Source organism: Echinops telfairi, unplaced genomic scaffold, assembly GCF_000313985.2.
Source record: "Echinops telfairi isolate 266 unplaced genomic scaffold, ASM31398v2 ScPeMD7_53;HRSCAF=182, whole genome shotgun sequence".
Lineage (NCBI taxonomy): Eukaryota > Metazoa > Chordata > Mammalia > Afrosoricida > Tenrecidae > Echinops > Echinops telfairi.
This window is the reverse complement of record NW_022103951.1, coordinates 17,302,079-17,313,747: the sequence shown is the minus strand read 5'-3', so window position 1 is coordinate 17,313,747 and position 11,669 is coordinate 17,302,079.

Sequence of the window (11,669 nt, the reverse complement as noted above, 5' to 3'; positions counted from 1 at the left end):
GGAAGAGGACAGCTGTTAGTCAAAAGTGTCAGCCCCAAATAGGAGTAAGTCTTTCAAAAGACCAGGCTTCTGTTATTTTTGACCTCATTTAAAATTTGCCTCCATTTCTCCCTTTAAAGGAGTCATACTTGCCTCCTTTCTGAAATTTGAAAATGTTTCTTTTTCTAATTGCACACATTTCAACAGCCTAGCACACAAGGCCTGGGCAGGCAGCCAGAATTCAAGAGTGCAATTGAAGCCGACAACACTTTGCATACAAACAGCTTCCTCAGTCTCCAGCCCTCTTGACAACTTCACCAAGTTAAGACTAAACAGAAATGAAGGGAAAACATTTTTTTTTACTTTCAAATGGCCTTCTGGGGGTCCACAGATTCCACATGCTCCACTCAGCTGTTTTTGTAGCAATGCCTTGTCTCTTCTGTCATACCGTCCAGAAGCCCAGGGACCGCACAGTGGACTCACCCCATGATGCTCTCGTGGTTAGCTGCCATCTAGTCACGCCCCCCAGCCTCCCAACCAATGCGCAAGTGAATGAACTTATCTCAGGCCCTGTGCCTCTCCATGATCCGTTTCAGATGGCATCGTTGTGGGCCCATAAGATTTCCACTGGGTAATTTTCAGAAGTAAATCGCTAGGCCTTTCTTCCTAGCGTGACTCAATCTAGCAGCTCTGCTCAACCCTGCTTGCATCATAGCCTCTACTGACAGACAGGGGATGGCTGCACATGACATGGATTGCAGGGAAGGTAAGAATCCTACAACTGAATGACCATTGCCCCCTTCTTATAATTCACTGCCACTGAGTCGATTCTTACTCATAGCAACCCTATAGGACAGAGTAGAACTGCCCCTGCGGGGTTCTGATGCTGTGACCTTTAAAGGAGCAGACACCTTCATCTTTCTCCTGGGGAGCAACTGAGGAGTTTGAACCACTGATCTTGTGGTTGGGAGCCCAGTACATAGCCCTCTATGTCACCAGGCCCCTTTCATACAGTGCCTTTTTATTGCTGTCATGGATGACTTGGAGCAGAAGCGTGCTGAAACAAGAAAGGTACAACTCAAAACATGTTGCCAAACTGAACATAGCTATATAATGTCCATGACTCAATAAAGTAGAACTGTCCCTTTGAGTTTCCAAGCCTATCCATCTTTACAGGAGAAGGGCATCTCTTCTTTCTCTAGTAGAGCAATTGGTGGGTTTGAACTGCTGACCTTGGAGTTAGCAGCCCATCATGTACTGCTTGCACTACACCACCAGGGCTCCTTTAGATGATTACTAGACCCCAGAAAAACCAAACCCACACACATTGCTGTTGAACCAACGGGGACTCAAGGTGACTCTATAGGACAGAGTAGACTGGCCCCGTAGTGTTTCTGAGGCTGTACATCTCAAGTGGCAGCAGGCATCTTGCTCGCAAAGAGAAGTTGTCGGGTTCCAACAGTCAACCTTCCGCTTAGCAGCCAAGCACTTGACCGTGGCACCACCAGACCAGGGTTCCATCTAGACCCGTGGTGTTACTAGGGTTGATATCACCCACTGTGGGAACTCATCATGTCAGCCCACCCTTGCCCCACATGGACCTCCTTCCAGATCAAACCATACAGAATCCTCAAAAATGGTTGGTAGCAATTATAATCATCAAATAATGGGAGAAATCAATTTGTGAATTTCTTAAAGGCTGAATCTTTCTACAGTGAATCCTAACATTGTGGGTGACCACAATAATTCATGACTGAGCAGAAGCTGTTTTTGAGCTTTCTACTTTTCCTTTAATTAATACTTCAAAGTTACATCAATAACTTTGAGGCTGAAGTTATTGATGTAATTTAACAGATACTAATTACCGCAATATTGAAGCTAAAATACCAGAACATCTGACAAGAACAGCAACTATAAAAACATGGGCAGCAATGAAACGGGCTTTGTAGCGCAGGCAGCTGAAACCAAGTGACTCAGAGCCTCATTGGGATGGAGTGATAGCGACAGCTCTGGCTGGATGGCTTCAAACTCCCCACACAAAAGCATTCTCACTGCCATCAAATCGAGCCCAAGAAGGCGCAAAAACGGAGAAGCTTGCAGCGCTGTAGATATGGAGATATACATAAGCCAGGCTTATGGAAATGACTCTTGCTGTTACTACTAACGATGGGGGTGTTTTAATAAAAATAATAATACTTATCTGAAAGACGGCACCCACAATTTATAGTGATTTTGGCATTGATTTCTCTTACAGTGTCTGTCACCCAGTGCGGTCCTGACCTACCCCAGCCCCCATACCTTTTTTAAGATGCCATTGCCCTAGACCCCAGAAGCCCCTCCCAATATTTTATCTCTAAAGGCAATCACTAGCTTGAATTGCAAAGGAGCCTTGGTGGTGCAGTGGTTAAGCACTCAGCTGCTAACAGCTAGGTGAGCGGTTCGAAAGCACCAATTGCTCTGTGATATTCCCATCTTGGAAACTCTAGGGAGCAGCAGTTCGACACCATCCTGTCAGGTCGCAACGAGGCAGAGCTTACTGGATGGCGCAGGGTTTTTTCCTGCTTTTCAACCCGATAGATCTGTTGGGTCTATTTCTGAGGTTTGTATCAATTGACTCATGTAGCAGATGATCCTCCAGTCCATTCTTTGGTTTTGTTTTTGCCCATAAAACATGGTGTCGCATGGAGTGGCACTTCAACCTACTGCGTTTTTTAAAAGGGTTCCGTTGGATACATACAACACAACTGCTTTGTCCTTTTTAATATTGATAAACATTTGGATTGTTTCCCATTTGGTCTCCTTAACCAGCAAGTGCCAAGATGAGCCTTCTAGCACTTAACCCAGGAGTAGACTGTCTCCATCCTCAGAATTATATATGCTTTGCTTCAGCAATTATGATCTGTGGTAGTTCGTGTTATGTCAACTTGAATATGTATGAAAGCGTAGGGGTGGTCTCCAATCTATCATTCAGGTCACAGGCTGATGGTGCCTCCTTGTGGGCGTGGCCTTCTCATAAGGAGGGTCCTGGGAACGTCCACACATCCTCCCCTTCACCACCACCCCCCACTGCTGTCTCTCCGCTTTTACCTTCCTGCTTGCTGTCGACTGTGAGAAATACCAGAGCCCTGCCATGTTTCCACCGACCATGGATCCACACCAGCCTGTGATCTTCCTGCATCATTCCACATGTCTATTTGAGTCTGAGGAGGGATGGATGGACTATGGACTTAGGGACTTGAGTTGGACTAGACTGGGATGTTTCCTTGATAAATAATTCTTGTTGCAAAGCTCTTTCTCATACACGAGTGTCTCTGAATTTGTTTCTCTAGTCAACTCAGCCTAATACATGGTCCAACCATTTTCCAGAGTGGTTGTACCAGCTTACCCTGCCACCAGGAATGTCTGAGCATTCCAGTTGTCCCATATTCCTGCAATACGTCTCAGTTCTGTCTCTTTTGCTATTACAACTATTCTGGTTGGGAGTCCTTGGTTTGTGCTCATAGTTAACACACTTTCTACTTATCCAAAGTTTGGAGGTTTGAGTCCACTGGTGGGGGTGGGGGGGCCGCTGTGGGAAAGGCCTGGCAATCTGCTTCCAAAAAATGCCATTGATAACCCTCTAGAGCACACATCTATTCTAATACACATGGACTTGCCATGAGTAGAGATCAGATCGATGGCCACTGGTGCATACATTTCACAGCCAGGAGGTAAAAGCAACAGGAAATATGGGGGAAATGTTCTGATGTTTAAAGATAAAGGCACAACCTCCGTGAATATTTGCAAAGCAATAGCCATCACAATGTCTATGCCAGGGACGAACCATCACCCAGGGAAGCCAGAGAGCATGAGTGACCTCTGACCTGGCCCTCCAGCCCCACGGAGCTTTGTCTGAGTCTGAGAGGAGGCCAACCAAAAGAAAAAAAAACAAAACAGGAGGGCGTTCAGCAGGAACTATCTGAACTCATGCCAGTGTCCTGAGTTTGTAGCACTTTAAAAAGCTAATCCTGGCCAGCACTGAGCTGCAGATAACCAAATCCCCATTGACCTTTTGAATGGGGTGGCCTGGCATAATTACCCAGCCTTTATTAAGGCCTGAGAAGCTAGCCTTCAAATTCCAGGTGGGAGCACCATTCTGACTACAGCTTTGAGTGTGCATTATGGCCTGGGGAATTTTTGGTGCTCCCTTTAGACTATGTACCTGCCAGAGGGCCACACGATGCTGCCATCCACTCCAGTAATCTCTTCGACAAGTGGCAGGATTGATGGGGGAGGGGTGTGGATTTTTACCCCTAATTCTAAGAACAAAGGAATGGCTGCTTTTCACCTCTGGTTTCTTCAACTGTCTTCTATTATAGCCTAGTCAGTGATCAAAGCTTTCTCTTCAGTCTAAAGCTTCGCTGAGCACTTTTCCGAGCAGGAAGGCTGCTATCAGTAACACCTGGATTGCAAAAGCAAATATTAAGGCCCTTATTAGCCCAGCAGTCACTTGTTCTTCCTTAGAACTTTGGACTCTCTACTGGAAAAAGAATATTTTTCCTCCCCAAGCACTGTTTTTTAAACGCATCTATCCATCTGAGCATGAGATGAGCACCTTCTCAGTCACCTACAGCTGTACAGGAAGCAGCCGAAGAGCCTTTGGAGGTTAGAGGCACCCTTCACACTCTTCCACATTTGGTAAAATGCAAATAGCCTCTGTCAGGGAGCCATATGATTTCCACCTATCCTGGGACACCTGAATGTGCAGATGCCTTACACACGTGGCCGCGTCCAACCAATACTCAATGCAAGGCTGACATCAAGCAGATGTAGGGTAGTGGCGTAGTAGTAATGCATTGGGCTGCTAACCGAGAGGTCAGCAGTTCGAAAACATCAGCAGCTGTGGGAGAAAGATGAGGCTTTCTACTCCTGTACAGAATTATGGTCTTAGAAACCCACAGAGGCAGCTCTAGGCCCTATAGCGTTGCTATGAGTCAGAATCGACTCCATAGCAGGGAGTGAGTTTGGGGAACCTGGGATAGGTCAATGTCAAATTGAAGCAGTGGTTCTCCCCCAAGGTGAGCTTCGGCCCCCAGGGGACATTGAGCAGTATCTTGAAGACAGTCATTGGTGGCAGCCACCACTGGCAGGTGATACAGTTGGCATCTAGTGGGTGGAGGCCAGGGATGCTGGCAAACATCTGACCATGCATGAGATGCTTGCCCCATGGCGAGATTAAGAAAGCTGAACTAGAGCCCAGTGACTGCTAGAATAAGCGCTGCTCATCCTAGAGCACGTAGATACGTGCTGCCAGTTACACTCAGTAAAGGTAGCAGATGGGAAATTGGGTCACATGTTGGCCAGAGTCACCTTCCCAACATCCCACATTTGAGGGTCGCCAGTGGCTTCATGCAGAGAGATTAGAAGCTAGGGTCAGCCTCTCTGGTTGTGTATAGTCTCACATTCAATCTCTAAATGCCTATATAAAAGTGTATGTATAATTTATTCCATCCTGGCCGGGGGGGTGGGGGGGCGTTACTTATTCTGAAGGCAGGTTTGTTATGTTTACTTATAATGAACTACTGAGTAAAAGATGAACCACATTAGAAGCCAGGTGGTGAGACCTTGGCTTGATTACTTTGGACGCATTATCAGGAAAGAAAAGAACATCATGGTTGGTAAAGTCGAGGATCAGCAAAATCAAGTGCAACAAAGTAGCTGAAACCATGGCCCCAAGCATCCCAACATTCATGGAGATGGCTCAGGAGCAGACAATGCATCCTTCTGTTATACAGAAGGTCAGCCCGGACTCAATGCCGACAACCAGCGTAGGCATTATTCCTGGGATGTGCCCCAACCACCTGCTCCATTACAGAGTCCTCTTCTTGTTATTTCCTTTTGGACAGAGCCCAAGTGAGGCTCACCCCATCAGGGCACTTTCCAAAAGAAAAGTTCCAGAATGATGCTTTAGAAAGAAAACAGTAAGATGATGACTGGTCCCCGTTTTCTAATGGAAATAGAGCCAAGATGGATGTGGGATTTGTTTTTCTCCTTCATGGCGTTTTCTTCCTTGGATGACTTTCTCAGATCAATTCTCCAAGTGACTCACACTGAAAGTTTAAAAAAAAAAAAGGGAAATTTTCTTTGGGCCAAGAATCGTTGGCAGAAATCTGGCATTCCATTCCTTTCCTCTTCGCCCAACGAACTCACATTTGACTCCGGAGAGCGATGGATCAAAAACAGCCCTGTTGGGGCCCGGATTGAAAAAAAGCAAGCCCCTCTGAGAGCAGCAGTGTGGCGAGTAAATATTGAAAGACTTTAAAGGGGACTGTGGAACCACCATCTGTGATGGGCATTTTAAGGGATATTTATCTCATTGGTGGAAAAGTATCTTCCAGTCCAGATAGTCATCTAAATTACAATAGAATAGCGCAGAGTCTTGATATCTTGTCAGAGCTATTGTTTGTCAAGCCATGTGGTCCCATCAGTGGGGGACAAAATAAGCCAGTGTGGCTCTTAATGAGGGCTCTCAACAGCTGGGAACAGATTTTCAGTCTAATGTGATTTTTCCTAGAAGACACCGACTCTCCATAAATGTAATTAATTTGAGAAGACAGTCATCAGTACAGGCCACACAGAAGGATACTGTTCATTTGTGTGTCTGGCTGGCCTAGATGAAGGCACAGGGGCATTATGACCAGAGAGAAGGTACCTGAGCGCCTCAGGGAGTGGATGAAGATGACAACATATGAAGTCTATCTCCATCAGACTACCATGACATATGCAGTTTCCCTAAGCCCATCTGTGCCGTGATCATTTCTAGATGAGCCAGAACAAACTCTGGGAGAAGCTCTTACACATGCACAGAAAGAACCAATAGTGAGAAGTCAAAGGAATTAAAATGAGAGTGAGAGGACACCTTTCCACAATCCACCACAACCCACAGGAGCCTCTAGTGAACTTCCAGCAGAGGCTGGCAACCTTTGCATTAAGGCCAGATCCGGCGATGGCCTATTTATATCAATAAGGCTCTATTAGAGCGCAGCCACACATATTGTTGTATGTGCTCTCTGCTTTCATGCTGCAACAGGCCCAATGGAGTGGCTGTGATAGGGGCCCAAGACCACCCTGCCATCAAAGCCCAAAAATATTTTTTTTTCTGGAACTGTTTTACAGAACAAATTTGCTGACCCTGAACAGTTCCCCCCACCCCCAGGGGGATTTGTATACATAGTTCATAATCTTCTGGAAAGAATTTTAACTACAGATAGCGCAACAAAGTAGGCGAATAATCACAAATCAAGAGAACACATGCTTCTAGCAAGATAGGTGTTTGTTTTGACCTGATGCTGACTCTGTATTACTCCCGGGAAGTAATACAATTTTATAAAAAGGGCTTTACACTTGACATAAAGAACTCTTTCCCCAAGAGTGAGGCATTGGGGGTTGTTCTGGTCAGTGTTTTAAAACAGTGGAGACATAATGTAGATGGCATGCAACTGAGCAATAATCCTCTGAGGTCACCTTAGGATAACCCTCATGATAAGGAATTTGACCATAACCAAGAGAGAATTCCAGAAGAAAGATGAGCCAGAGGGTGAGGTAAATTTTGCTACACTTTAGCGTTAGTCACCTCAAGTGCAAGGGCCCTCATCCACCTCCACACAAATGCAGCCCTTCTTTACCTTCTTCGCTCTCCGGGTCTGCTCAACAGCCACCCTCAGTGCATGACTTTGGAATCTTAACCTTGAGTGTGTCGATCTTTCCCAACAGCCTCCAATCTTTCCTTCTCTCTTCATCAGCCCTCTCTCCTGACTTCTGGGCCTTTGCTATCCAACCGGATACCAGGATGTTTTGTTGGAATTTCTTTTCACAGGGTTGGCTGTAGACACCCTTCTTGACTCCTTGTGGGGATTTAGCAAAGTCCACCTCAATCAATCCCAGACCACAACCCCTCTGAAAGGGGGAGGGGAAGTACCCTGGGAGAGAACTGCATAAAGGAACACAAAGTGGACACAAATCCCCGAAACTCCTTTTTTTTTTTTTAAATCGCAGGTCCTGTGAAGTTTTTATTTATTTTTATCATTTTACTAGGGGCTCATACAACTCTTATCACAGTCCATACACACATCAATTGTGTAAAGCGCATTTGTACATTCGTTGCCCTCATCATTCTCAAAACATTTCCTCTCCACTTTAGCCCCCGGCATCAGGTCCTCATTTTTCCCCTCCCTCCCCGCTCCCCCCTCCCTCATGAGCCCTTGATAGTTTATAAAATGTTATTTTGTCATATCTTGCCCTGTCCGACATCTCCCTTCACCCACTTTTCTGTTGTCCGTCCCCCAGGGAGGAGGTCACATAGGGGCCTGAAGACACCCGGCCATTGTCCTGTCTTGTTCCTTTCCTTCTCTAGGGGGTGCCTTCAGCTCAGGGTGTATGTTCTACTCTGCTTGCCCCGCTCCTGCCTAGTTGTGGAGTTACCACCCTTCTCTCATTGAATAAGGGCAAACAAACAAGCAACAGGGCTATTCCTAGGGTCTCTCCCACCTCCCCTGAAAAGATACTGACTGCATGTTTGATGGAATTGGTCTAGGGATCACCTTGGGCATCAGGATTCATAAATGTCCCTACTCAACAATGGTGGTCAATCAGTGCTGGCTGCCACTGACCTGGATTTGTCTTCCTTCCAAATAAACATCTTTACCCCGTGGTTGCTAGCCATCAAACCAGGAATGACTCATAGCAACCCTCTATGCAAGAACATGAAACGCAGTCGGGTCCTAGTTGTTGTTGTGAGGTATCACGGAGTCTGTTCCTACCCATAGCGACCTTATGCACAATAGAAGGCAACACCGCAGGGTCCTGCACCCTCTTCACAATTGTTCCTATGCTTGCGCCCATGGTTGCAGCCACTGTGGCCTGATAGTAACACATTGGGTTATCATCCGCAAGGTCAGCCATTTGACACCACCAGGGACTCTTTGGGAGAAAGCTGGGGCTTTCTACTCCCGGAAGGAGTGACCGTCTCAGAAACTCACAGGGGCAGTTCCACCCTGTCCTATGGGGCCACTATGAGTCAAATCAGCTCGTGGCAGTGAGTTTGAGCTGGTCTTAGGCCATCGTCAAAAACCATTGCTATGTTGGATCCTATTTTGGCGGTCAACGTGTCACTCCATCTCATTGAAGGTCTGACAGTCTTTTCGGTGACACTGTACCGAGCATGATGTCTTTTTCCAGTGACTGGTCCCTCCGGATAACATGTACAGTGCATGTGAGACAAACTCTTGCCATTCACTGGATGTCTTTCCAAGACTAATCTGTTCGTTCTGGCGGTCCGTGGCATATACTTTACCCATCCCATAACTCAAAGGCATTAACCTTTCTTTTGGTCTTCCTTATTCAGATTTTGTATGCATAGTAGGTGAATCCAAAGACCATGGTTTGGGTCTGACCCATCTTTGTCCTTCAAAACACACTTTTGAAAATAAAACATTTTGAAGAAATCTTCCACAACAGATCTGTCAAGTGCTCACATTGATTTCTTGGCTGCTGCTTCTATGGGCGTTGAGTGCGGATTTATGTAATGGGAAATCCTTGACAACTTCATATTTCCCTCCCTTTATCATGGTGTTTAACGGTCCAGGGGTGAGGATGGAACAGGGCCCTGCTGTGTTTGATTCTGGGGTCCACAGGGTCTCTGTGAATCAGAATCGATTCGAGGGCACCTGAGAACAACTGGGGACCGGTTCCCTGGGCTTTGTCCAAAGGGAGGGAGTGCTCCACCAGCTTGACTTAGAGGGCCCGCTACGTGGGTGTTTTTCAAAACCGTCATTCCAAATAGTACGACTGTTGTGGGTTTTGAAAATCTACAAGAGCTCTTCGTGAAAAACTCTGACCCTGGAAATAAATGAACTACCATTTCACCTGGGAAGGATTAAGTTCATTGGGTATATTTTTGGGGGGCGGGGAGAGGTTGGTAAATATTTGAGAAAAAAAAATGTTCCCCTCTTCAGCATGCTAAAGAGCTTCCGACTTGTTCAGCTTCTGTCTGCCCTGTCCTGTCGTACCCACAAAACTGGTGCTTGAGCTTTCGTATGCTTGGAGGAGACCTGGAACTGGTTAGCATGAGTGCAGATGGCCAATGAGGGAGGGCAAGCGTCGTTTTAGGCCATGTTTCTTCTGTGAATTAAGCATTCCTTTGGTTCTGTTCGAGAAGTTCAAGGAAATGATTGGCTTTTTTTTTTTTTTCAAAATGGCTTCTGGTTGCTTTTTGGCTTCCAAACGCTATCCTTGTGCCTCTGAAATGAAGTATCCCACTCCTTGAGTGAGCTGAGTGACAGATCTCCTGCCTCTTGAAGGAACATGGTTGTTCAGCTGTTCTCATAAAAACTTGCTTAGTACTTGCCTCTTTCCCCCCCTTTTAGTCTTTCTAAAAGCAAATTTCTATGTTCCCTTGCTACTCTCGCTCATAGAAATCATTTGATTTTAATGCCCTATATTTTCCAAAGCTTTGATGGGTTGAACCATGTTTCCCCAAAAGATGTGCCAGCACAGTTAAGCCAGGATGCTCAGTTTTAGGCGATTGCCCACCATTTTGTGATCTGATGTCATTATCTAGCTGTGCATTACATATCTTTACCTCTGTTACTTAGTGACACGAATTTGAGAGTACTATGTTAATAAGCTAGGATACAAGCTACAGGATTAAGTTGCACTTTGAGATATAAAAGGGATTCAGCAAGTGAGCAGAGACACAGAGACCTGATTATACCACTAAGAAAGAAGAGCTGGGAATGGAGTGCATTCTTTGGCTCTGGGATCAATGTGCTGAGAACCTTCTAGACCCAGAGGAAGAGTGATGCCAAGGGACATGGGCAACTCCAAGAAATACTGGGCCCTCAGACATTGAAAAGAAACAAGGACTTTCCTTCTGAGCTGACAAAGAGCAAATGCGTTCCCCAGAGCCAGGGTTCTGAATTCAGACTTCAATCAACCTAAGCTGTGAGAGAATAAATCGCCGTTTGTTAAAACCATGCACGCCTGTAGTGTTTCTGCTTGATAACTGAGACACAAGCTAGCTGCTGTTTCATTTTGATTACCTGAGTTTGTCTCAGGTCATTTCCAGAAAGCAGGAGAAGGATTAGTCTCAGAGGTGGCAGTCCCTTGAAGGCTCATTTCTGTAATCAGTGGGCTTCGAGAATCTTCTCTGATGAAACTATTTTGGGAGAAAACACACACACTTCTGAAGTAAGAGCAGAAATACTTTCTTTGAATCCTTTAGAGTATAGAAAAAGAGAATGTCTCTTTTCTGCCATAATATTAAGAGCATCTTTTTTTATAGAAAGTAATTACTTCAACAAAAGAGAATGTGTCCCCCATATAGGGGCTACCCAACAGTTTGGCATTCAAGTTCACTAGAGGATTGCCTATAGTAAATTTCCATACGGAGTTGTGTTGGCAAGAGTCAAGGAGTGTGGTCTTTCAGGTCTTGGAGCTGATTAGCCTTAGGCCAGGTTGCTCTTACTGATGGTTCAACTAGTCCAGCACAGCTTCTCTGAGTAGAACTTGCAGATCCTCAATTTCCACTTCCATGTGAAACAGATAGTTCAACCAGGAAACATAAGAAACCCTGGGCTCAAGCTAGGCACTTGCGATAGCATTTGGCATGGGACCACCTGACACAGGTGGCATACCTGTTGCTCAGTGCATGT